At 44.4% G+C, this 24,534-nt stretch overlaps 1 protein-coding gene across 4 annotated transcripts in view; it reads left to right on the forward strand.

Annotated features, from left to right (window-relative positions):
* The first annotated feature begins 21,244 nt into the window (after positions 1 to 21,244).
* BACH2 (BTB domain and CNC homolog 2) overlaps positions 21,245 to 24,534 on the forward strand; it is a 362,193-nt gene continuing 358,903 nt past the window's right edge. For 2 of the 4 annotated variants that reach the window (XM_059177071.1, XM_059177080.1), the window contains exon 1: positions 21,246 to 21,732. The gene's annotated coding sequence lies outside the window, so the exon portion shown is untranslated. Of the gene's footprint in view, positions 21,733 to 24,534 lie in introns of all 4 variants that reach the window. The other 2 variants (XM_059177074.1, XM_059177075.1) reach the window with 2 other exon arrangements.

The raw sequence follows: 24,534 nt of genomic DNA on the forward strand, positions 1-24,534 counted from the left end.
AAAACAAAAGGCCTCATAGAGGAGATGAGTTGCTTGTTGAAGATAAGGAAATTTTAAAAATTTAAAACGGAATTATTTTTACTATCTGCTTATTGTAAAAAGACAATAACCTGAAGAAAACAGTTTAATAACCAGAAGAAAACAGTTCAAGGATTGTATGGTGCTGAATTTTGATGCGGGGTTGGAATGGGGGAGGTATTCCTATCTCGGTGCTTATATTGTTCGACGTGGGTTCTCTTTAAATGCATCATGGGTTTAAGGAAACACAAGGTATGAAAATCAGAATATGTAAAACATAAAGTGGGGCATAATAAAACACATTTCAAATGCATACTTGCATTTACAGAAAGATTATGTACATAAACTTTGAAATGGGAGTTTTCCCTTCAACATTTGAGATACCATTAGTTTGGTAATAATAGATTTCTTGATATGGGTGCTGGTTCTATGGGTGTGCTTTGTGAAAATTCGTTGAGGTGTGAACTCAAGATTTGGGCATTTACGACAAGTATTTTATAACTTAGTAAAAACTTTACCTAAAAATTCATTCGTTATAAATAATCCAAGGTGCATATAGGGATATAGGTCTGCTATACCTTTTGTAGATGGCATGCTAGAAAGCTGAAGGGGGGGTAGGGACAGGACAGAACCAGTTTCTGTGAGTTCAAATGAGGTCATGGGAAGGAAGAAGGAAGACCAAGTCAAGGGAAAGTACAACTGAATGTCAGCAAAATGGCGTGGCCATGTAAAATGGTTATTTTTAGGGTCAAGTCAAATGTCAGAGAGGACCATTTCTTCGTAGTCTCCCTTTTTTTCTTTTTTAAAGATTTTATTTATTTATTTCACAGAGAGAGAGCAAGAAAGATCACAGGTAGGCAGAGAGACAGGCAGAGAGAGGAAGGGAAGCAGGCTCCCCGCTGAGCAGAGAGCCCAATGTGGGGCTCGATCCCAGGACTCTGAGATCATGACCTGAATGGAAAGGCAGAGGCTTTAACCCACTGAGCCACCCAGGCACCCCTGTAGTCTCCCTTTTTAAAGAAGACTAGTAAATAAACATACAGATTTGGGCCTTGAAGGTAAAAATAAAAGCAATGTAATTTCACCTACCACAAGATTGGATTCCATTTCCAAGAGAAGTAATGTGAAATCATGGAAGCCAGGATTTGAATATTGAGCCAGCCACTTGCTAGTTGCTTGACACTGGGCATATTTAACCCTTCTGAGGTTAGTCACCTGTAGAAGAGAGATCATGAAGCCTACTCTGTGGGGTTTTTGTGAAGATTAAGCAAATAGTAAAAAATGAAGCACTGGTCTAATGTTTACCTCAAATGACAGTAATTATTATTATTCCTGTCCCAAGATGAGAAATTCTGAGGAAAAATTGTTTCCATTTGGAATTATTTAGATCTTTTAAAGGCAAAACTGAATGTGTTGGTCAAAAACCACTTTATTTTCCCATGGTAACACTAAAAACATTTTCAGGACCCAGTATATGATGTCTATGTGCTGAAAGAGTGTGATGTGGCATTTTTCCCTTCTAGTTTTTGAGAATGATGTGGAACATGTGGGCTTCTAAAAAGGTACTGAGTGTTGGCGCTTAAGCTCTTGGCAGTTAATATAAACCTGGATTTACATGGCCTTCAATTTCCTTTACAACAGTTGCCTAAGTGGGATTTATCACCCTTGTCCTGGTGTACACAGGAGGACAGACAAGGTGAAAAGAACAATCAAGCGGGTTAACCCATCTTACTGTTAACATGTTTTTGAGCAAGGACGAGCTTTAATTTTCACACCCAGATCAAAATATAAGGATGCTCTGTGTGGACAGGCTCCGTCCCAGATCTTAATTTTACTTGTGTATACTTACATAAATATCTAAGAATTTGGGGTGGGGTTTTTATTCTGTAAAGTATCTCTATGGCACTTTCTGGTTAGCATCAAATAGGCCTATACCTATAAAAACTTTAACATAAGCAGAAATCTCTGAACATAAAAACCCTTTAAAATCACACTGGAGTCCAGGTTACCCGCAGATGCGAGGAGGTCCAAGTGTCGCCGACACTCTCTCCTTCATTTGCCCCTGCAATAGCTGAGACCCGGTGAACCAGAACGAAATTGACAAGGGGCAAGCTTGCCATTTCAAGTCTCCCAGATTAAATTGAAGTCTTGTTTTTAATTTCATTTCCTTTTTTATTTAAAAAAAGAACTTGTTATTCACATTTTGAAATTACACAAAAATGTCAGTGAACTGTCCCAGCACTGCCTCTCTGCCTGATTGCTCACTGGATCAAACACAAGTGTATATTCAAAAACAGCCTCGATGCAGGCAATTCAACCCAACCAGTAACACTGGCTGAGAAAGGCTCTAAGGAATGAAATGACCAGTATCTGGGAATCTCCTACCCAGTGCCGTACAAAAAGTCACCAAGATTTTTTTTTTTGAGATTATTTATTTATTTATTTGATAGAGAGAGAGAGAGAGAGAGACCGGAAGAGAGGGAACGCAAGCACAGGGAGTGGGAGAGGGGGAAGCAGGCTTCCCGCAGAGCAGGGAGCCTGATGGGGAGCTCCTGAGCCAAAGGCAGATGCTTAATGACTGAGCCACCCAGGCACTCCAAAATAACCAAGATTTTTATGCTCAAATTCATGGCAGGTATTGGAAAATAACAGCAGGAGTTTAATCTATATTTTAAGAGGAAAGTATTGGAGAGATGGAGTTAGTCTTTGATTCGAGCAAAGAGTCAATGAGAATAGAGTCTAGTTGCCAACCTTGAAGTAAGTCATAAGTCATTCTCAGCAAGTCTTTGTGACTCAACTTCGCCATCTAATAATACAAGCATGCTTTATCTTCTGTAATTGCAGTACCCTTGAAAACTCGTGTGAACTGAATTGTGGAAAATAAAATTATAAGCTTTGAATATATTAGAAAAAAATCAGTATTTTAAGAAACCTTGAGATGGATCCTTTGGTCAAGTACAGAATCCTTTTATACCCTATTTAATAAATTCATTTTTTAGCTTCATATTCTTTATAACTAGAGCACATTTTAAAAGGGAAAGTATATGCTTTTTACGGCATTATGTAATGGGTTAGACCTAAGGGTACCCTACCCCTTAATCCCTAAGGAGGCTTCTGAATATTTACCTTGTTCCCACTCAGCTCCTTAGCCGCAGTGCCGAGTGGGAGAGCAGGGTGGCCGTGGAGGGCTGTGTTGTTGAAATAGGACTCTTCGGGCAATTAAAAAAATCCCTCTGTGTTCTTCCAAGGATTAAGGGAGAGGGAAGGGATGGGGAGAGAGTTGGAAGTTCAAGAGAAGAGATAGGACTAGGGCTGGAGCAAGAGTTTAGAGCAGAACTAGCAGAGAGCTTGATAAGTTTGAGAAACAAAAAGATGAGCATGATGGAAAGGTGGTGAATGAGGGGGAGAATGATAACAAGTTGGGGAGAGGGACAAGAGCCAAGTTATGCAAGGTCCTGTAGACCATGACAGGACGCTTGAACTACACTCTGACCTCAACGGGAAGCCATTGAGGGGTTTTGAACAGCAGGGTAACATGATACGTAGTCAGAGAGAAGAACATCGTCTTACTGCCCTGGGAAGATAGATGGGAGGGAGGGGCATCAGTGGAAGCAAAGAGAATGTTTAGGAGACATTGTACTTGCACATCCCAGGCAGGAGGGTCCACAGCCTGGCCTAAGGTGGCGAGAGTGCAAGGGCAGACAAGCACAGATGCAAAATAAATGTTGAAGGTCGACTGTCAAATGTGACAGGCAGAGTATATACGGGGCAGTGAGGGGGAGGGAGGGATCAAGGATGACTCCCAGGTCTCCGGAACTAATGACTTAGCATCACTGGCTCTCCCCCTTTTTCTCCAGTCTTTTAGATAGAATCTCCTTATTTCTCTTACTTCAGCTGTAACTGCATTCATGATTCTCTCTCTCTGCAGTTCTAACCTGTCCTGAATCCCAGATCCACATTTCCAATCGCCTGCTGTACATCAAAAGCAAATTTCCTTACCTTACTCTTCTTTCTCAATGACAAAACTTGAGAATTAACATTGTTTTTGAATTTTACCAACCTCTCTGTTGCTACCCAGTGTCAAATCAGTTTCCAGGAATTGAGAGTTTGCCACAAAAACTACCATGAGGTCTATCCCCTTTCTCTTTTCCTGTCTTCATTGAGGTCCCTCCCCTCCTGCCTGGACTACTGTTAGAGTGTCCGATCTCACCCCCTGGCTACCTGTCTCTGCTGCTAATCCATCCAGCACTGCTTCTTGACCGAGCTCCGCAAAGTGAAAAATCCCGTCACTTCAGCCCAGGCTCAGAAATTAACATTCCCTGTTGATGAAGAAATTAAGCACAAACATTTATGTCTGGCACTGAAGGTCTTCTGCCACGTACACACCAGCACATTTTAGGAGGACCATCTACAGAGAGGGGGTGACATTGTGAACATAGGCAAAGAAGAGACACAAGGGAGTGGGTATATGATTGGACATAAGCAAATTGAATGTGAAGTCGTGCCTGGATTGTCCACACAAAGTCACAGCTTCTCCTCTTCAAAGCCCTTCACAAAAACTGAGCTCATATCAGAATTAGATACATCCCAGGTCAAGAAAAGCACCCCAAGGAAACTGTAGTGGACACTGGCTGATTTTGTCTGCCCAATACCCCCTCTTTCTTCCCAGATGGGATTGTGCCAATCATCGTTTTTATCTCCCTTTCCTAGATGATGGGTCCATGACATGGGCACGTGACCCACGGGGGCTGTTTAAAGGCTTGCTATATGGATCCTCGAAGAGAAAGTGTTGTTGTTCCCACCAAGAAATGTTGAGCAGTAAGGACCCTGTGAGCCTGAAGCTGTTGGTGATCACCTTTCCCTTCACTGAAAAGAGCACTTGCTTGAGTATGAGAACAACAAAGATGAAAATGGAGCTGTGAGAGACCCTGAGCCCATTGTATCAGAGTCTGGGGCTAGCAGTGCCCTTCCAACTTACACAAGCCCAATGGATATTATAAGAATGGTGGCAAAGAAGGAATATGTAGATCATTCCAACCCACTGTCCTTATCGTAGTCAATATTTCACTTGCCTTTATGGCATTCCACTCCAGTGGGTTCTTCCCGTGCCATCCATCCCAGCCCTGTGCCTCTATTCAAGCCAAGAGAGGGCCGTGTTTTTCCTCTCCCTCCCAGCCCACAGGGGGTTATCTGTGTAGGCAGCAGTAGTGGATCCTCTCTGCCCAGCCCAAGCATCCTGACTACACTGGAGTTTGGGGAAGTTCATACACTTATTTTGCTGGCTTTACCCTCTCAGTCATCAAACTGCCACCCACTTGGTATTCCCCAGTGGACTATTTGAACCCTAAATAGAACTAATTAATTTTAAACATTTCGAGCCTTGATCGAGACAAAATATACTACTACACTACAGTGTTGGTTACAAAATGGAGCCTCATTTATCTGAGATCAAAAGCAAGAGCATTATCTCTCTCTCTCTCTCTCTCTCTCTCACACACACACACACACACACCCCGCACCACAAAACTCTTAGTAAGGTTTGATTGTCTGATATTTTTTTACAATGGAACACAGACTGTGTCTATTCAGCTAAAGAACAGCAACTGCTTTTGATACATTCATGATTTTGACTCAACCAAAGCGCAACTTTATTGCATTTGATGATACATTTGGGACCAGATTCTCTCTGTACCTTTGTCTTTGGGTGAATGTAGGATACCTGTGGATCGGTACTGACTCCGACCACGACAGTTACTGTTTTAGAATACTAAATGTGACAGTGGCCTCGTGGCATTAATGCACCTACCAAAATTGCCCATTTTTCTCTTTGGAAGTAATTTCCGCAGTGATGGGCTACAACTGAGTAATTTCTGATAAGCAATTAGCACATATCAAATTAAGGCTTGCTGTTCAAGGTTTTATACTGTTAGTAGAGCTATTGCAGAGGTTACCTATTAAAAAGCATCTGTGAAAAACTTCTGCTATTATTGTGGAAGTGGTGGGCAATATTCAAATGGAGGCAATTCAACCATTTAAATAAATGTGTTTTTAATCATAAAATGTCACTGTTCTAGAGACCTGTTTTTCCTATTAACGTGGTGGAGATAATGTTAATGAGATTTAGTTAGTGTTTAAGAGCAGTTGAAGTCTTATTATGAAAGGCAGCATAAAAGGACACAGCAATATTCTTCTGAAGCTGTGAAACATTATTTATCTCTGTGAAATTTTATGCCACTTAAATCTACACAGGGATCATCTAAGTGACAAAAACACAGACTTAGATAACCACACAGGATGTCCCCCCAAACTGTTCTCCTCTGCATTATGTTTCATATCCTGCAAAGGAAAAAAAAAAAAAAAAAAAGATAAAACATACCAAAGTTGAAAGTTTTAATGTATGTAAGGGTACGGGGAGCTGGGTCCCAAGTTGATATTTCAAAGAATGGCTCATTTTAAAAATATCAATGTATTTGAGATATTGATTACTGTGTTTAGCCACCAATAACACCTACAAAGAAAGAATGATCTGCGCACATAGGCTACTGGAGGGGAAAGGCCTCGGTGACCAAGATTTGTTCCTCATGACACATTTCTCCTCTCTCCATCTACCCTCCCCACCAACTTGGTAGACCCCTGGCCCATCCAAGGCAGCCAATCTGTTTCCTGGTCATCAACCTGTGCTTAAAAGATAAATCAAGCCAATCAGATTCCTTCTTTCACAAATTTGAGCTAAGAAAGACCTTGCAAATAACGGGCAACAGGAGCTTAAGTTGAAAAGACGCACATAAAGGGGTCCTGAGGAAGAGCCAGAACCTTGAAAAGGGCAACAGTCACTCCTGTAATTATGAGGCAACAGAAATTATGAGCCTAAGGGGTTACCTTGGCTGGGCCCCAAGCTGAGACTCAGACAGGCTTGTGTGTGAAGTAAGAGGAGCCTCAGAGATCCTCTGCCTGTTCACAGACTGTGCGAGGACGCTTCAGTATGCATCTGACAGCATCCCCCGGGTTTGCTGGGGTTGCACGGGCGCAAGCATGTCTGACCAGCCAAGAAAGGACAGATGGAGAATAACGGAGGCTATATTTTAGACACTGATCTCAGAATCCCTGAGGGGGGGGGGGGGGGGAGGAAGACAGAAAGAGCAGCAGCAGCAGAGAAATCCAGTAGGGTGGGCTGGAAAAAGGTATGAGAGCTTGGATACTGGGAAAAAAAGAGTGGTTTTAGGTCCAGGGTGAGATTGTCCTTCACAATCTCCCTTCTCTCCATGCTCTGGAGGGGTACACATAATACAACTAAAATAGCCGCGTTGTTTGCCATGGTACACACCCATCTCGGAATTGCTTAGACTAGAGGAGATTAGAAGAAGGCATTTCACTAGAAAGAGCAGCACACAAACACATAAGTAAATGTCTTGGGGGACACAGGGCTCGAGGCTGGTCAGCTCCACTGTGGAGCTGCTTGGGCATGCCACAGCCATGTTTCAGTGAGGGCTAAAGTGGCAGCCAGAGGGCAGAGCCGAGAAGTTAGGATGGTTAATTTTATGTGTCAACTTAATTGGGCTGAGGGATGCCCAGGTAGCTGATTAAAATATCATCTCTGGGTGTGTCTGTGAGGATGTTTCTGGAAGAGGTTAGCATTTGAATCAGTACACCTGGTAAAGAAGATTGGCCTTCCCAATGTGCGTGGGCACTATCCAGTCCCCTGAGGGCCTGGAGAGAACAAAAAGGTAGAGGAAGGAAGAATTTGTTCTCCTTTCTCTCTCCCTGGAGCTGGCACAGCCATCTTCTCCTGCCCCTGGACATCAGAGCTCCTGGTTCTTGGACCTTCATATGCCAACTGAATTATACCACTGGCTTGCCCAGTTTTCCAACTCACAGACAATACACTGTACGACCTCTCAGCTTCCATAAACAGGTGAGCCAATTTCTAGAATAAATCTCCCCATACATATATGGAGAACCCTGACTAATACAGGAACTAAATAAGCCACACATACCCTGAGAAGAGACAGAGCTGAGATTTTTGCCACTTGACAAGTGGTAACAATTAACACAATGAATTCAGGGACAAATTACCCAAGGAAAGTCCTGCTAGTAGGGCTGAGGGGACATCAGGAGTTCCCGAGTTAGCAGAGAAAGCTGGTCAGTAGGGAGGAGACTGGAGCAGAGCACTCAGAGGAAAGCAGAGACCACAAAGCCCTTGAGAGACTGACCCTACAACTATTGACAACCTTGAAATTCTTTTCAGATGGAGTCCATATGTTTCTTAAGATCACCTCCCCCACCCCTTCCTTACATTGCCTTGAATAGGTCTCTATTTCTTGCAAGTGAAAAAAATATATAATTAAGCAATAAAATTAAAATATTCAAGGAAGAAATAACTCCATCACTACTTTGACCTCCAGGAAATCACCAAACTGCTGGTGTTTGTTTGCATGTGTGACCAGTGCTCAGTGCTCCTTTTTTTTCTTTCTTTCTTTCTTTTTTTTTTTTTTTTGTGGTCCTGTGTCCCTTTCTTCCTATCCTTGGGCCTATCCTGACAACCAGTTCACACTCTTCTTCAGTTGGCCTGTGCCATCCTGCTCACATTTGGTCTGAATCAGATTTCATATGGGCCCACGAGTTGAGAAAAGTATATTTAATCAAGCACTTTTTTTTTTTTAAAGATTTTATTTATTTGAGAGAGAACGAGCGAGCATGAAAGGGGCAAGGGGCAGAGGGAGAGGCCAGCTCCCTGATGAGCTGAGAGCCTGATGTGGGACTCGATCCTAGGACTCCAGGATCATGACCTGAGCCGAAGGGAGTTGCATAACCAACTGAGCCACCCAGGTGCCCTTAATCAAGCACTGTTAATGCTCAAGATGCTTTGCTGACTGCTCTCATCCTTGTCATTTCATTGAATCTTTTGTGACCATCCAAGTAGAGTAACAATCATAGTTTTGTCAATGAGGTGTTTAGGAAGTTACAGAGCAGAAGTTAGAACACAGGACTTCAGGAGGCCACAGCTGGTGTTGGTTGTACCAGAGAGAGAGGGCCTTGATGTAATTTCAGGAGTGAAAGGATCTAGGCTGACCAAGGAGTGCTTACACACATATGCTGTGGACGGCATGTTGCATTACCAGGGTGCTGCTCCTAGGAGTGGGAGGAGGGAGGAGCAAAAGGAGGTAAAAATGCTGCAGAGAAGAACTGCACAGGAAGTGGAAGAATAGGAGATACAAAAAAGCAAAAGAAGTCTAGCCGATAAGATGGCAGCTAAGTGGCCAAGGATCCACGGAGATGAGAGAGGAAGTGGAGGATATGCAAGCCCTTGAAAGAGAATGACAATCTTCCTCTTCCACCTCCCCACCTTAAAGCTTCCTGCCAACAATGCTGATCTGGTCCCTGTTCCCTGCTCTCACCAAACTAAAAGGCACAACCAAAATGAGAACAAAGTAAGGCATCACATCTAAGAGCCGGGTGAGTCTCGAAAGCATTCTTTGGCATTTTGTCAGCAATAGAGTATGAGTTTCCATTTTTAATTTTGGGAAATTTCATATTGCACAATTTACTATTTCCTCCACAGCTGCCAGTACTATTTGCCATCCATTTGGTATCTGGACCAAACCCAAGCATTTACTGGCAGAGACTGCTTTTACTGGTTCAGGCAGCATTGTATATTGGTTAGGAGAACAAGCCCTGCAGTCAGTCTTCATGAGTTCAATACTCGATGGGGATGCATCGTTAGCAAAAGACGCCACTCTTCTGGGTCAAGTTTCCCAATTCGCAGGGTGGTTGTGAAGATAAAACAGGGTAACCACTGCCCTTGGTTTGCCCAGGACTGAAGGGCTCTCCCAGGATGCTCCATTTTCAGTGCTGAAACTGGGAAGGTCCTGGGCATACTGGAATGGGTTGGCCACCTAAGGATAAAATAACACATTGTAGGCAAAGCACAAAGAACAGTGAGTGCTCAAAAAAAGTTAGCCAATGATATGTAAGCCCACTGAGAATGTGACTATTGTAACGGTCACTGCTTCCCCTGGAGGTCTGGGACTAGGGTCCCAGTCTTTTCTGAAGGGCAGGACCACTTCTATTTCTCCAGAACCACTGGAACCACTGGGAACAGGGCAAAGATGAGGAAGGTATGCCTGTGATGATAGTGAAGTCTGAGTACAGAGGGAGGATGAACCAGACGCCAGCCTCCTCTTTAGTCATAGAATAGTGCCAGAAGTCCCTCTCCCCTTCCCTAAAGACCTCCCCACCCTAGGATAGGTCCTCCTGAGCCAGGCTGGCTGGCTGGCTGGACTGCACTGTAGGCAGAGCTTGATCAACTGAGAGAAGACTTCTGATCTTTGGAGTCAGATTTCCCTTTAGGACACCCTGAGTCTCTCCAGGAGTTCCAGTTGAATTTCTGAAAGATGAAAGGGCCATCCCTGCACACTCTGATCCGGCATCCTGGGAGGTTCCATTTCTTGCAAATTCCTCAAACGTTTTATTCCTCAGGGACTTATGACTTTCCTCACTGCCTGGTCTCAGATATAGGGAAGAATGGTGTATACAGGAGGCACTTCAGTACAGGGCTTCAGTAATTAGGAATTCTAGACTGCCTAGGTGTGATCATGGGTAGCATATCCTCTTTAAACCTCAGCTCCTACATTTGCAAAGTTGAGATAATGATTACTAGAATGTAGTAATCAATTACTACGTGCTAAACAACTGACATATCTTTTTTTAAAAAGATTTATTAATTTATTTTAGAGAGTAAGAGAGAGCACGTGGGGTAGGGACAGAGGGAGAAGAGAGAGAGTCTCAAGCAGACTCTGCAATGAGTGTGGCACCCTACATGGGGCTCAATCTCAGGACCCTGAGATCGCAACCTGAGCCGAAACAGAGTCTGACACTTAACCGGCTGCACCACCCAGGTGGCCCTCTGAGATTTCAATGAACATGTAGGACACACCACACAAGAATGCATTTTAGGAATCCCACATTATAGGAATCAGGCACAGACAGAAGAGATAACTTGTTCAAAGTCACACAGCTTGCAAGTGGCAGAATCAGATCAAAGACGTTTACTCCAGAACTCAGATTTTCAACAAAGTATATTCAGCCCACCTCACAGAACTGCTATGAGAAATAAAGTAACATATACAAAGACATAGCATATAAGCAGTAAGTAAATATCAGGTCATATTTATGTAAAGGGAGGAGGACTTAAAAGACAGTCAAGGTAAATGGTTCAGCATCAGTACACTCTTTTTTCACATATGAAAACAGACAGTAAGTCTACTGAACCAGCCTGGCACTATTAGACAAAATTAACAAGTATTTATTTAACACATACTTAGTGACTTGCTACAGAAGGCCTTGGGGTACAAGTGTGGGCAAAAGCAGACACTGTTTCTACAGTCCTCAAGCTTCTAGCCCAGAGATAAAAAATTGAAAATCCTTCCACTCCAAATAGAAAAAATGAATGAATGATCCAAAAAAGAAATTAAGAAAATAATTCTATTTACAATACCATCAAAAGAATAAAATACTTAGGAATAAACTTAACCAAGAAGGCAAACACTTGTACACATGAAAACTGCAATTCCCATCAAAACTCCAATAGTAGTTTTTGCAGAAATAGAAAAATCCATCCTAAAATTCATATGGAATCTCAAGGAACCTCAAAGACAAAAATCTTGAAAAATAAGAACAAAGTTGGAGGTCTCACACTTCCTGATTTTAAAACTTACTACAAAGCTATAGTAACCAAAACAGTGTTGTACTTTCATGAAGACAGACATATACCAATGGAATAAAATAGCCCAGAAATGAACACTTGTACATATGGTTAAATGATTTTTGACAAGGATCCCAACACCATTCAGTGGGGAAAGGATAGTTTTTTTAATAGTGTTAGGAAAACTGGATATCCACATGCAAAAGAATGAACTTAAATCCTTACTTTAACCATTATAAAAATTAATTCAAAATGAATCAAAGACCTAAACATAAGAGCTAAAGCTATAAAACTCTTAGAAGAAAATATAGGGGAAAGCTCATTGACATTGAACTTGGATTTCCTGGATATAGACACCAGCAGCATAGGTAACAAAAGTTAAAAAAAAAAAAACAAATTAGACTACCTCAAAAATCTAAAACTTTGGTGCATCAAGAGACATAATCAACAGCGTGAAAAAGCAACCTACAAAATAGGAGAAAATATTGCCAAATCATACATGTAATAAGGGGTTAGTATCCAGAATATATAAAGAACTCCTACAACTCAATGACAAAAAACCCCAAATGACCTGATTTTTAAAAATGGGCAAAGGACTTGAATAGACATTTCTCCGCAGAAGATATTCAAATGCCAACAAGTACATGAAAAAAGTGCTCAACATCACTAATCATTAGGGAAATGCAAATCAAAACCACGATGAGTTACCACGTCACACCCATTAGTATGGCTACTATCAAAACACAGAAACAAAAATAAATGTTGATGAGGATGTGGAAAAACTGGTACCTAGAATAGTCAAATTCATAGAGACAGAAAGTAGAAGAGTGGTTGTCAGGGCCTGAAAGTAGAGATTTGGGGAGCTACTGTTTAATGGGTCTAGAGTTTCCATTTTACAAGATGAAAAGAGTTCTGGCCACACAGCAATGTGAATGTACTTAACACTACTGTACACTTAAAAATGACTAAGGTGGTAAATTTTATATGTGTTATACTGTAATCTTTAAAATAAATTTAAAAAGGAAAGGAGAATATAATTATAATGGTAATGACTGCTGCAAAAATTTAAGATCCAAGATTCAGGGTTGGCTCAGTGGGTTAAGCCTCTGCCTTCAGCTCAGGTCATGATCTCAGGGTCCTGGGATCGAGCCCCACATCGGGCTCTCTGCTCAGCAGGGCGTCTGCTTCCCCCTCCCACCTCTGTCTGCCTCTCTGCCTACTTGTGATCTCTGTCTGTCAAATAAATAAATAAAATCTTAAAAAGAAAAAAAAGATCCAAAATTCATATAGAGTGGATCTGACCTGGGGAGGGGCCAGGGAAATTTCACTTAGGGGAGAGCAGGATAAGTAGGAGTTTTCTGGGAAAGAAAAGAGGCAAAGAAAACAGTGTATGCAACGTCTCTGTGAGGTGAGACACTTTCATTTACTTGGGATGCTTCTATTAACTATCAACTAAGTATAAACACTTGTCTTTACCTGCTTAGTTCTCTTTCTGTTTTCTTTTTAAATATAACTTACAAAGACCACACCGATCCTTAATGAATCCTCTGTATGTTGAGCACCAACACTTTGAATCAAGTGACAATCAAGAGAGGTATTGTCAGGCTTCCTTTACTCCTTGCCCCTGAAGCCACTGGTGGGACTGGGGGCTGAGGAGACGTGAGCAGGAAACGGCCCCACGTGGAAGGAGACTGAAGAGATAAGACAACTATGTGTAACCTGTAATCCTGATCCAGATCTCGGGCCAGAAAGCAAAAAGAGATATTGTTGGGACAGTTGGTAAAATTCGAATGAGGTCTCTGGATCAGATGGTTGTGTCATATCGATGTTAACTTCCTGATTTGGCTGTTATATTGTGGTTACATAGAACAGTGTAATTGCCTTTTGAAAATATGTTCTTAAGCATTTAGGGGTTGGTAGACATCCCGCTGAAAACTTCCTTTCAATATTGAGAATAACATGACTGTGTATGTTGAAAGAGACAGAAGAAAGGAAGGACACAAATGTGTTACAATATTAACAATTGGGGTGAGGCGCCTGGGTGGCTCAGTGGGTTAAGCCTCTGCCTTTGGCTCAGGTCATGATCTCAGGGTTCTGGAATTGAGTCCCACATCAGGCTCTCTGCTCAGTGGGGACCCTGCTTCCCCCTCTCTCTGCCTGCTTCTCTGCCTACTTGGTGATCTCTGTCAAATCAATAAAATCTTTAAAAAAAACAAAAACAAAAAAACATTTGGGGTTTCTGGATAAAGGTGATATGGAAGTTCTCTGTATTACTCTGGCAACTTTTCCAAAAGTTTGAGATTATTTCAAGATAAGTTATTTTTCAAATCCATTGTGTATGACTGAAATGAGCCCACAGGTGAGACAGTGAAACAGAGGCGAGATCAGAAATAAAGACACACATTTAATCTATCACTGAATTTGAAAAAAAAAAAAAAAAAAAGTTGAGAGATAAGAATTTTTGGTGTTCATTTATCTCTTTCCAGGATGAAGTATGCTATCTGCCAATAATCCATTAGTGGTTATAATAATAATAATTAAGCATTCTGATTCAGCATCCGCTTTGGGTAGCATGAATTGGTCAGCAAGTCTGGGAATACAGGTCCTTCCTCTGAATCATGGTTTAGCACCAATCCTGAGACACATTTTCTACCAACCCACCTCCCTGACACCACTCTTTTCAGCCTCAGAAAGTTAAGGATGGAGGAAACCTTCCAACAGAACCTTGCCTGCAATGACGGCAGAGCATGGGCAAAGCTGTAAATCTAAGGGGTGCTGAAGTGAAGCTGGAACAAACAGGACACCTTGATGTTTTCATCCAACGGCAAGATCACCAAAGGCTCGACTCAAGTCTGGGCATGAGTCTACCGGGTTTCCGCATGCACCAACCACCTGAAACACACTGAGCTGAGCTTCTCAGTGTGTGGTGCTGTGGGAGATCTATGTGGGAAGCATGGAGAAATGAAGACAGATAAGGCCCAAATCTCCGCCATTCACACAGGCGCTATGCCTTCAGTGTGCACGTGGGGACAGGACAGCTGTGCTGACCAACACATTGCTGTCATCAGTGTTCAGCTTGGATGCCCTTGTGTAATTCTATCATGTAAACAGGTTTTTGTTTTTTTTTTAAATAGATTTGAAGCCTTAAGTCTAGTCCTATATGTTAGGAGGAAATTGCTATAGGAGTTGGTGAACTCAATTCTGTGCCCCTCAAAGAATCATTAGCTGGATTGAGAAAAACAATTTCATTTCAATGACATTTTTGTTAGAATAAAATCAAGACTCTTTTTTCACACGATTTGAAAATTGTCAGATTATTTCTGTCTCCAGCTGAACTTTGTCAAATTTCTTGGAGTAAAGATGTGTTGAATGGCCAGCCACCTTTTCTCCTCTCTGAATCCTTCCCAGCTTTGACATTTGACTCAAATTTGCCTTTTCTGTGAAACCTTTCCTGGCGGCTCCAGCCCTCATAAATTTTTTCCCCCTCTTAACACCTACAACACTTAAGTTCTTATTAGAATTTAATTACACATGTCTTCAATTTTATAACTTTTATTGGCTTTCTTTATTAGAGAAGTAATACATTTATATTAGAGAAAAAATTTTAAAAACTAGTTAGGCACAAAGAAAAACCACTCATAAGTTCTTCTCAAGAGAAACATGTTAACACTGAATATCCTTCCAGAGTTCTCTCTGTACAAATGCTTAGACGGTTTTTCCACTTCTGGGATCATACTGTGTCACAAATTGTTTTTAAAATGTACTACTAAAACATTAAAATGCCAATATACATACTTCTTCAACATAATTTTTGATGAATCTGTGGGACTCCATCTTATGGATAAACCACAATTTAGCCAGTTTTCTGTTGTAAGGCATTTAAATTCTTCCATTTTGTTTTTGTCATGACACATTAAGAAAAATCTTCCTCTAGATTCTTAATTTTTACATTAGTATAAATTCCAATAAGTAGAATTTCTATGTAACTAATTTTGACTATTAATTATGAGTAACCACTTTAAATAACAAAATTAACTATAAAATCATTACATCTGTCAATTGTTTCATTTATATTAGTTTTGACGACCTGCCTAGATTTTTTTAAGTTCATATGAGGATAGGATCCAATGTTTTCCCATTTTTCATCTCTCATCAGCACAATAGATAATTATTTTATCTATTAAAATAGATAAATTGTGCATGTTAAATAATTATTTTATTTCACTTAAATTTTTAGATAAGAGTGGCATCAATTCTTTATTCTAAAAGCAGATCTTGGGCTAGTCACTACATATATTGATGTGAGAACATCCTCTCCTTTTAAGACTATTTCCAAACTCCTTCTTAGGAACTGAGGTGATTGTGGGGGGAGGGATAAAGATGGGACAAATAAGAGGAATGGGTCATTACAAAGAAAAAAAGCTATCAGCCAAACTCAGCAATAGATCGAGTGAAATTTTTGCATGATCCTAGTTACTCTGGAAAATTACAATGCTCTCCAGTTTGGAACACACTGATTATTTTTCAAAACTTGTGTGAGATTTTATACAATAAGAAATAACTCTTCTTGATAGTGGCATGTCCATCCAGCCTCAAGTAGTGACCCAGATTTCCTCTGTGCTACATTGCCTTGCACTAGACCACAGCTTTCCTCTCTCCTCCCCCTTCCACACTTTTCCCTCCTGTACCATCAGTTGATCATCTGGCTTCCCAGTCCGCCCAGAATCAAGGTCAGACTCACTCACACAGGAACAGCTCACATTTCCCACCATCACAGTCCAGCCTCTCCACACTCCAAGAACTGAACTGCCTTCTCTATTGTTGATAGGTAAGAACGGACCCCACCCAACTCAAGAACATCCCACCAGAAATTATTCCTCCCCTCTGTGCATCAACAGGTTCCCCTCGTGCCTAGATTATTCCCTCCAATGAGCTCTCATGTTTCCCATTGCCAGCTGCACATTTCCTCATCTTTACTTTCCCAGCACAACAAGGGAGTGGTCCGTACCCACTGCCTCTACTTCCAGTCCTCCCATTCTTTCTCCAGTCCCCTCCAGCCAGGTGTGGTCCCTACCAACTCTCCTCCATCAAAGACAACAATACCCTCCAGGTGAACAAGTTGAAAAGTCAGCAACATTGGCATAACCAATTACTCCGTGATTCTCAAAACATTCTCTTCACTTGACTCCAATTCTCTCTTTTCCTCATTGGCTGCTGTTTCCCAGTCACGTTGGCCAGATCTCCTTTATCTTCTTCATCTGCTGAACTCTAAATATTGGAGTGCCCCTAGTCTCAATGTTCAGACCTCTTGTTTGCTCTTCTTTTCTATATCAGTATTCACAGATTCTCTATGCTGATGACACACAGATTTCTATCTCTAGTCCACACCTCTCTCCTGAAGGCTATGTTCTCGTGTCTTATTACCTACTCAACTTTTCCACTTAGATGTCTGAAGGACATCTAAAATTTACTATATCCAAACCCAAATACTTGAGCTTTCCTTCCATACCTACTCCTCCTGTAGTCTTCCTTATCTTACTAAATGGAGTCTCTATTAATCAGCTGTTCATGACCAAATCCAGAATTCTCTTTGACACCTCTTTCTCTCACATCCCACAAATGAATCATAAATCCTGTTTTACTTTGAATATCTATCTAGATTCCATATAAAGTCATCATTGTAGTCTAAATTACCATCACCTCTCTCTCTGCCTAGCTCAACAGACTCCTAATAGTCTGTGCTTCCACACTTCTTCTCCCCTTCCACTTCACAAACAGAATGACCTCTCAGGAATCAGGGCTAGTCATGACCTTTCTCTGCAAAAACCCCTAAAAATGTCTTCTCATTTCACCAAACTATAATCCTGATGGCTCTCCCTCTGGCATCATCTCTGGCTACTCTTCTTCCTATTCCTCTGTATCAGGCATAGTAGCCACTTTGCTATCCCTGGAGCATGCCAAGTCCTTTTTACCTCAGGTTGCACTTGCTCTTCTCCATATTTGAAAAGCTTGTCCTCAAGATAGCTTCAGAACTTGCCCCCTAACTTCATTCATATCTCTGCTCTAATATTCTCATCAGGGACGCCTTCCTTACCCCCACCACCCTATCTGGGAATGGTCCTACCCTGTCACTCCTGAGCTCCTTTACATACTATTTGATTTTATAATTCTCCTCACCCCCAGATATTATAACATAAAACTTGATATTATATGATATTAACTATATATATTATTGTATATGGTTCTATGTATTTTTTTAAAGATTTTATTTATTTATTTGACAGACAGAGATCATGAGTAGGCAGAGAGGCAGGCGGAGAGAGAGGGGGAAGCAGGCTCTCAGCTGAGCAGAGAGCCCGATGCAGGACTAGAGCCCGATGCGGGACTCAATCCCAGGACCGTGAGATCATGACCTGAGCCGAAGGCAGAGGCTTTAACCCACTGAGCCACCCAGGTGCCCCTGTATTTTTATATATTATATACCCCCCCCCACACACAGGCTCATTGTCTGTCTCCCTTTCCCACCCCATCTCGTCACTAGAATAAGAATTCAACATCCCAGCTCATAGAAACTGTCTGCCACATAATAGGTGGCTCAAAAATTGTTGAATAAATTACCAAAGCTATTCAAGTTTGATCAGTTCATCCAAGTGTCACCTGTGTGGTGCTGAGCTGAAGTTTTATGGTTTAGATACACTCTGAAACATCAGATTTTGAAATAATAAACCCTACTCATAATTCTGAGGAATTTGCCTCATGGGTAGAACTCAGTTTCTTCTTAACAGAACTTCCTTCAATATATTTGTTCCTCCCGGCTTTGGCAATCTCCCCCCTCTAAACATCCCACTCTGTTCTCTCTCATTGGACATTAACTTTGTCCTGCTATATCTTGTTCAAGGTACCACATTTAAAATTCTGCCTACTGTTCTGCCTAAGGGAAACCATTATATCTTCTCAACATCATCAGATCCTCTAATTGGATGCTCGAGAGCAAGAAAATCAAGGGCTTGCGAACTGCTCATTTCTTCTGTCTTCCTTTGCTCATTTTTTGTTTCCTGAGTAATTCTTCCTATCTTATTTTACAAAATCAAGGAGATTTATGGAAATGATGTTTACTGACTTTAGTACTATGGTACAAGGTTATTATCCCTGTAAATCATATCCTGCTTAGAAATGTATGACAGATGAACCCATATTCTGGATCAGTGCACACACATAACTATATAGAAAAAAAGAAGATCAGAAAAGGTTGAATGTTGCAGACATGGGAAATAAACTGACCTCTACTTAAGCTACTACCATGAATATACAGAGGGAAGAACCTGCATCTGTTTCACATTGTAAATGCCTGAAGTGTCCAGAGCGGCACCATAAACCCAGGGAGTGGCCAGGAAGTACTCACTATAAGGGTGCTAAGTCCATCCATAACCTGACCTCTGAGGTAGTACTGTTAAGTATAACTTCATATAATTCTGAATTTGTTTAATAGGCTTTAAATCAAGTAACCTATTTCTAACTATTGAAGAGGAACTAACTCATTCCTTACTAGGCTTCAAGCTCCTTATAAGGTAAGATGGTGTCTTAGTCACTGCCACAGGGCCACATGATGGCAGGACTGGACGTGACTTTAGAGGTCAATTAGTTCTAATCCAACCACCCTGAATGACTGGGTAATACAACCTATTACAGTTGCAGTTGCAATCTCTAATTGCTGTCCCATCTCATACATGAGAATTTGAAATGAAGCAAACTCCAGTCTGAATCTTTGGCAAGTCAACTAATTGAAATGACCTAATAGCCTTTGTTGGACCCATCTGGGACCAGAAGCAAGGTGGCAAGATCAGCGGGCAGTAGCCTCCCTCCCCTTCCCCCTCTGCATTCCACCCCCAGGTGCCCAACTCCTCACAGCTGGGCAGCCATGGTGGGCTTGTCAAGAAATGAATTTGCATGGCCCTCACAGGGATCTTCTCAAGCCTCGCCCTAGAAAAAACATCAACTGGTGCTATCAAAATGCAAAAAGTTATTGCCCTGGTGCTCACATACTCACAGGAATGATGAATGTAGAAACATCGCCATCCACAAGACTAAGAACTTGCCCTGCCAGGGCAGACCGTAGATCAGTCTTCTTGGTCCTGGCCAGGGCGCCACATAGGGACCTCTGAAGTGTGGTGTTTTGTCAACAGGGGTCCTGGACCCAAAGTCAGGAGACTGAAACCTGCTCCAAGCTCTGAGGCTTCTCTTCATCTGAAAACCATAAAAGCTAGCTGAGAGAAACTCTCCATTGTGGTTCTAGACCTACCTGAGAGGCCCTGCCATGCTGTCAGAAAAATCTGCTTGGCCCCTTCAGCTTCCTCTCATCCATCTCTTAGCTTTCCACACAGATGGTCAAAATGGGGCCTTTTAAAACTCTGCCCTCAAAAGAAGGTGGTTCAGAGTCACATTTTGGCTGGTATCGCAAGACTCCCAGGGCAATGCTTCACTGCTTCCTCAGCATATGCCAGTGCCCATTTTACAGGGGGGATTTATGATCCTTCTCTCAGTAGAGCCAGCCAAAGTTTTATAATATTCATTAAAAATCAGCACCACATGTAATAATATGGAATACTGCCGGTACACAAGGGGGCTAAGTTATAGGTGTTCAGGGAAACGTGGCAGAATTTCTTGGCCTTGGCAGGAATAAAGTTGCAGGCACCAGCTCTGCACTAACACAACCTTCCTTTATTGCAAATGTTCGTTCAGTCTAAGTCCTAATTACTTTCTGTAAAATCCTCACCACCATCAAGCCTTCTTCTGAAAGGGCAGCCACACGATGGCCTTAAAGTGCAGCAGCAACACCCCGGCAGCCTCCAAAGTCAGAGGCAGGGGAGAGGCTGGGACACAGAAGGAGCTGGGGCTGAAGCTGAGAGGGAGGCTCTTGGTCTACACTTCGCAATTGCTCTCGCCGCTTAAACAAGTCGTGGGGGCTCACGGACTTGCTCAGTGGGACAGGCCGAGGCTCCCGGGTGAAGGATTCAAACGTCAACACAGCTGGCGGGTCGGAAGCTACTCTTCCTCGCCCCACCCCCACTCCTGAGGGGGCCCGCTTGGCTTTGTGGGGGTCCGTGGAGCATCTTTTCCCGCCCTTCCTGGGAAACGCTAGACAACCCAGGAATCCCAGGTCTCGACGTCTGGCTCCTCTTCCCGGACACAGGGCCCTGGGCTCTGCACCCCTCCCCACGTGCCACACCAGCCCTCACCACTCCCGCCACCCCTTAAGCCTTCAACCCTTGCCTTTCAAGGCCCTCACGAGTCCGGGGCAAGGCCAGACCCAGCCAGCCGGTCAGCGGGGCCCGGAGCAGGGGGCTCCGCTCGCCGCGCGGCTGCACAAAGCGGGGAGTGCAGCGGCGGCTGAGGCGCGCCCCCTCCCGCGAGCCAGCCGAGCGCGCGCGCCCGCCCCCGCCCCCGCCCCTCGCCCCCCAACCCTAGCCCCCGGAGCGCCATTCGCGGAGCGGCTTACGCTAGTCGCCAGGCGTACGGCGCCCCAGCGGCCGGGGAGGTGCGCTGCCCGGCTCCCGTAAAGTTATTGTGAATGGGGAGCGGGTGACGTCAGCGCCGAATGTCAACAATGTAGCGATTGAGAGTGTGGGCGTTCCGGGGAGAGCGCGAGCCGTGCGGCGCGGAGCAAACAGCGCCGAGCCGCCGCCGCCTCATCAGCAGCAGCAGCGACCGTGCACACCCGGGCTGCGGTCGCAGCAGCGCTAACGTGAGCGCCCGCCGCCGCCCTCGCCACCCCGCTTGCCTACTCCCGCTGCCGCCCGGCTCTCGCTTTCCCTCCGGCCTCTCTTCGACCCTTCCCCTCCCCCTACCCGGCACACTCGGGGGGGCTGGGAACGAGCTGCCATGTGATGCGCGTCCTCTCGGCGAGCTTTTGGTGACCCCCGAACCGCCCACCGCGCCGGCTCCCTGGAGGGGGCTGCAGGCTGGGAAGACGTTGGGAAGAGGAGGCGGAAAAGGACGCAAAGTTCTCTGGCGAGGTGAGTCTCTGGCCCCGGGTCCCGGGCCCTGGCGCGGGGCGGGGCGGCGGGGCAAGTTTGCCGAGGGCGCGGGTGCGCGGGGCAGGCGGGGAGGCGTGGGGAAAGCGGCGCGGGGAGGGAGCCGCGGCGGCCCGGCGCGTAGCCTTCCGTCGAGCGCCCGGCCCGCTTTTATGGCATTTTCTAGGAACGGGAAAGGGGTGGGATCCAAGCCGGCGGACGCGCCGCGGCGAATGTGCGCTCTCTCGCCAGGCTGTTTACGGCAGGCGAGGCGGCATTGTATTTTGCTCGCGTCGACGGGTGTTTTGGAACAGCAGGGGGAGGAGGAGCAGAGGGTAATAAGTCAGGCGTGGGGAGGGCGGGCTGGAGGGAGGCGCGCGTCCGCGCGAGCCGGAGCAGCTGTCAGACCCACGGCCCTGTTCCCCGGCCCCCAGCCCGCGATCCTAGCGCCAGGCGCGGCGGCCTCCTCCTTGCCCGCGGCGTCCGCGCCCGGGGCCGCTCCGCCTTCGCGCTCAACTGTCAGTCGCGGCTAGGTAGCTAGGACCTCCGCGACTGGAGCGTCATCAAAGCCCAAGTTTAGGGGTCCCGAGAAGAGGCAAGCTGGGGGCCTCGCAGCGTTAACCGCGGGATGGCATTTCTACCGGCGAATGACCGCGTTATCGGAATGCGTCCCCGGGAGATCGAAGCGCGGCGCTCGTGCCTTCAGACTGGGAAACCTTGCACCTCCACCTCCCAAGATTCTCCATGAAATCAAAGTGCAACACACACATCCTCTTCTTCCCCCCCACACTTCAGTCTCCAAGCTCCACCTAGGAGAGGAGTTTATCCCGGAGACGCATCTCCACCTCCCCACGCCAAGGCTCCCTGTGATCGCTCCGTACTCCTCTCACGGGTGTGTGCTCGGTTGCCTAGTGCCTTTGGAGAGGGCGGCGGGCGGCGCTCATGGACTACCCCAGCTGCCCGCGAGAGGGGACTCGAGTGAGCATCTCGTCCACCTCGGTCTGGCGGAGGATTTGCAGGAACTCGAACCGTGGGAGGAAGCGGGCAGGGCCGAGTGTATGCATGTGAAAGGGGCCGCGTACCCTTGGCTTCGGGGGTTGTGGACGTGCTGGGTATCCCCAGCACCTTCTCGCGTGTGGGCGGGTTTGACAACTTGGGGGAAGTTCCGGTGTAGGCGCTGTCCGGATGGTTTTGTCTGTGGCCGGAGAAGGCGCGCCTGGCAGCTCTCGCGCGGGGTCATCGCGGTCGCTGCGACCGGTGGCCCCCAAGAAAGGGGAGGGACGAGGGCGCCCCACCCCTCCTGAGCCGCAGACTCCCGGCGGGCCCGCGGGTAGCGAGACACGGCGTTCCAAGGTTTTCACCTTCACTGTCTAGTGCTGCAGTCGCACTCCGTGTGTAAATTTCATCTGTTGAGCGTATTTAACTAAAAAGGGTAATTACTTTAGATAAAAATCCTTTTCTGCCTAGTGGGAGCCTTGGCGGAGATGATGCCTAATGAGATATTTTGCTTTTGTCTGTTTAGAGTAAAATTAGAGATGTTAACTCTGATAACGGTTTTCTCAGATCATTAAAATGTAACATGTAGGAAAGGCATGTCGAGCCGCGAAACTCTGGCTGACATGAAAGAAGCTGAGCGTGAAAGGCTGCCACTCTTTCCGAGGAGAGGGCTATTTTGGTAAGGCAGCGGGCGTCTTGCTTAAAATGTGAGATTGCCCCACCCTGGTTCTCTGGCAGCTCCTGAGTAAATGGCATTTTTCATTCTTGCAGGTAGTAATAAACGTGAGTCAAAATGACATCTTGTTAGAATTAGTCTTTAGTCTGTAAGAGAGATTGCTAAATTACAGTGTTGCGCTCAAACTGCTCCAGTGAAAGGTCTGTCAGCATTTCCATTATAAATTCAGTTTTTCAGGAGTTTATAATTTCACCACAAAACTTGTGGTGGCTGAAGTGTTTCTCCCTTCCAGAGTTCTGGTTTGGAGAAAACATTGATTGCCCAATTCTGCCTTATTTTGCTTTTCCTGAAACTTGGAATGTCATTCAAAGGGGAGGGGGTTCCCCAAAATGGAACACAGGACCATGGGATGAAGTACTTTTGTTAGAACACACTTCATATATGCAGAGCAATATTTTCATTTTGGATTTTGGAAGGCTTTAGCTTTGACATTTGGTAATCTTAAGTGTGTTGAGTTAATTCCTCTGGTATCTGTCAATTCTGCAGGTGGATCGAAATGTCAGTTCCTATTGTCTATGCCAGGGTTACATGGAAAAACATTCTATTCATACATGTGTATGTATGAACTCTCAGCTAAATTATGAGTACCTTTGTTACTTTTCTGTTTCTTGTAGGTGGCATGTGAGGATCTGCCACAGAGAAGCAGGGGTAAAGCAGAAAGGCAGGGAGGGAATCAGAACAACCCTCTCCTCTCTCCACCCCAATTCCCTTTTCAGTATCACTAATGCCTGGGAGGAAACCATTTATTCTCTTTCTATTGAATCATGCCTTTGACTCTGTGTCTTCAGGCAAGTCCCTTCCAGTGGCTCAACCTCTGGCTGCTGATCGAGGGGCTTAATTATTTGCAAACTGCCTTGAAATCCCTGGATGAAAGGCACTGCATAAGTGCAAAGTATTGTTATTCAGATATGGGATTTAATGATCCATTACAGTTCATCAGGAAATGCACTTTGCTGTGATGGTAGGAAACGTTTCCACCTGATAGAGGGTAATAATAACTGCTTAAAAGTAGGTTCAGATTACAGATGAGACAATTAACTCTAGCCATGTGCTCTTCAATTTGTTGCAATTCA

This window comes from Mustela lutreola, chromosome 6 (genome assembly GCF_030435805.1).
Source record: "Mustela lutreola isolate mMusLut2 chromosome 6, mMusLut2.pri, whole genome shotgun sequence".
Classification (NCBI taxonomy): domain Eukaryota; kingdom Metazoa; phylum Chordata; class Mammalia; order Carnivora; family Mustelidae; genus Mustela; species Mustela lutreola.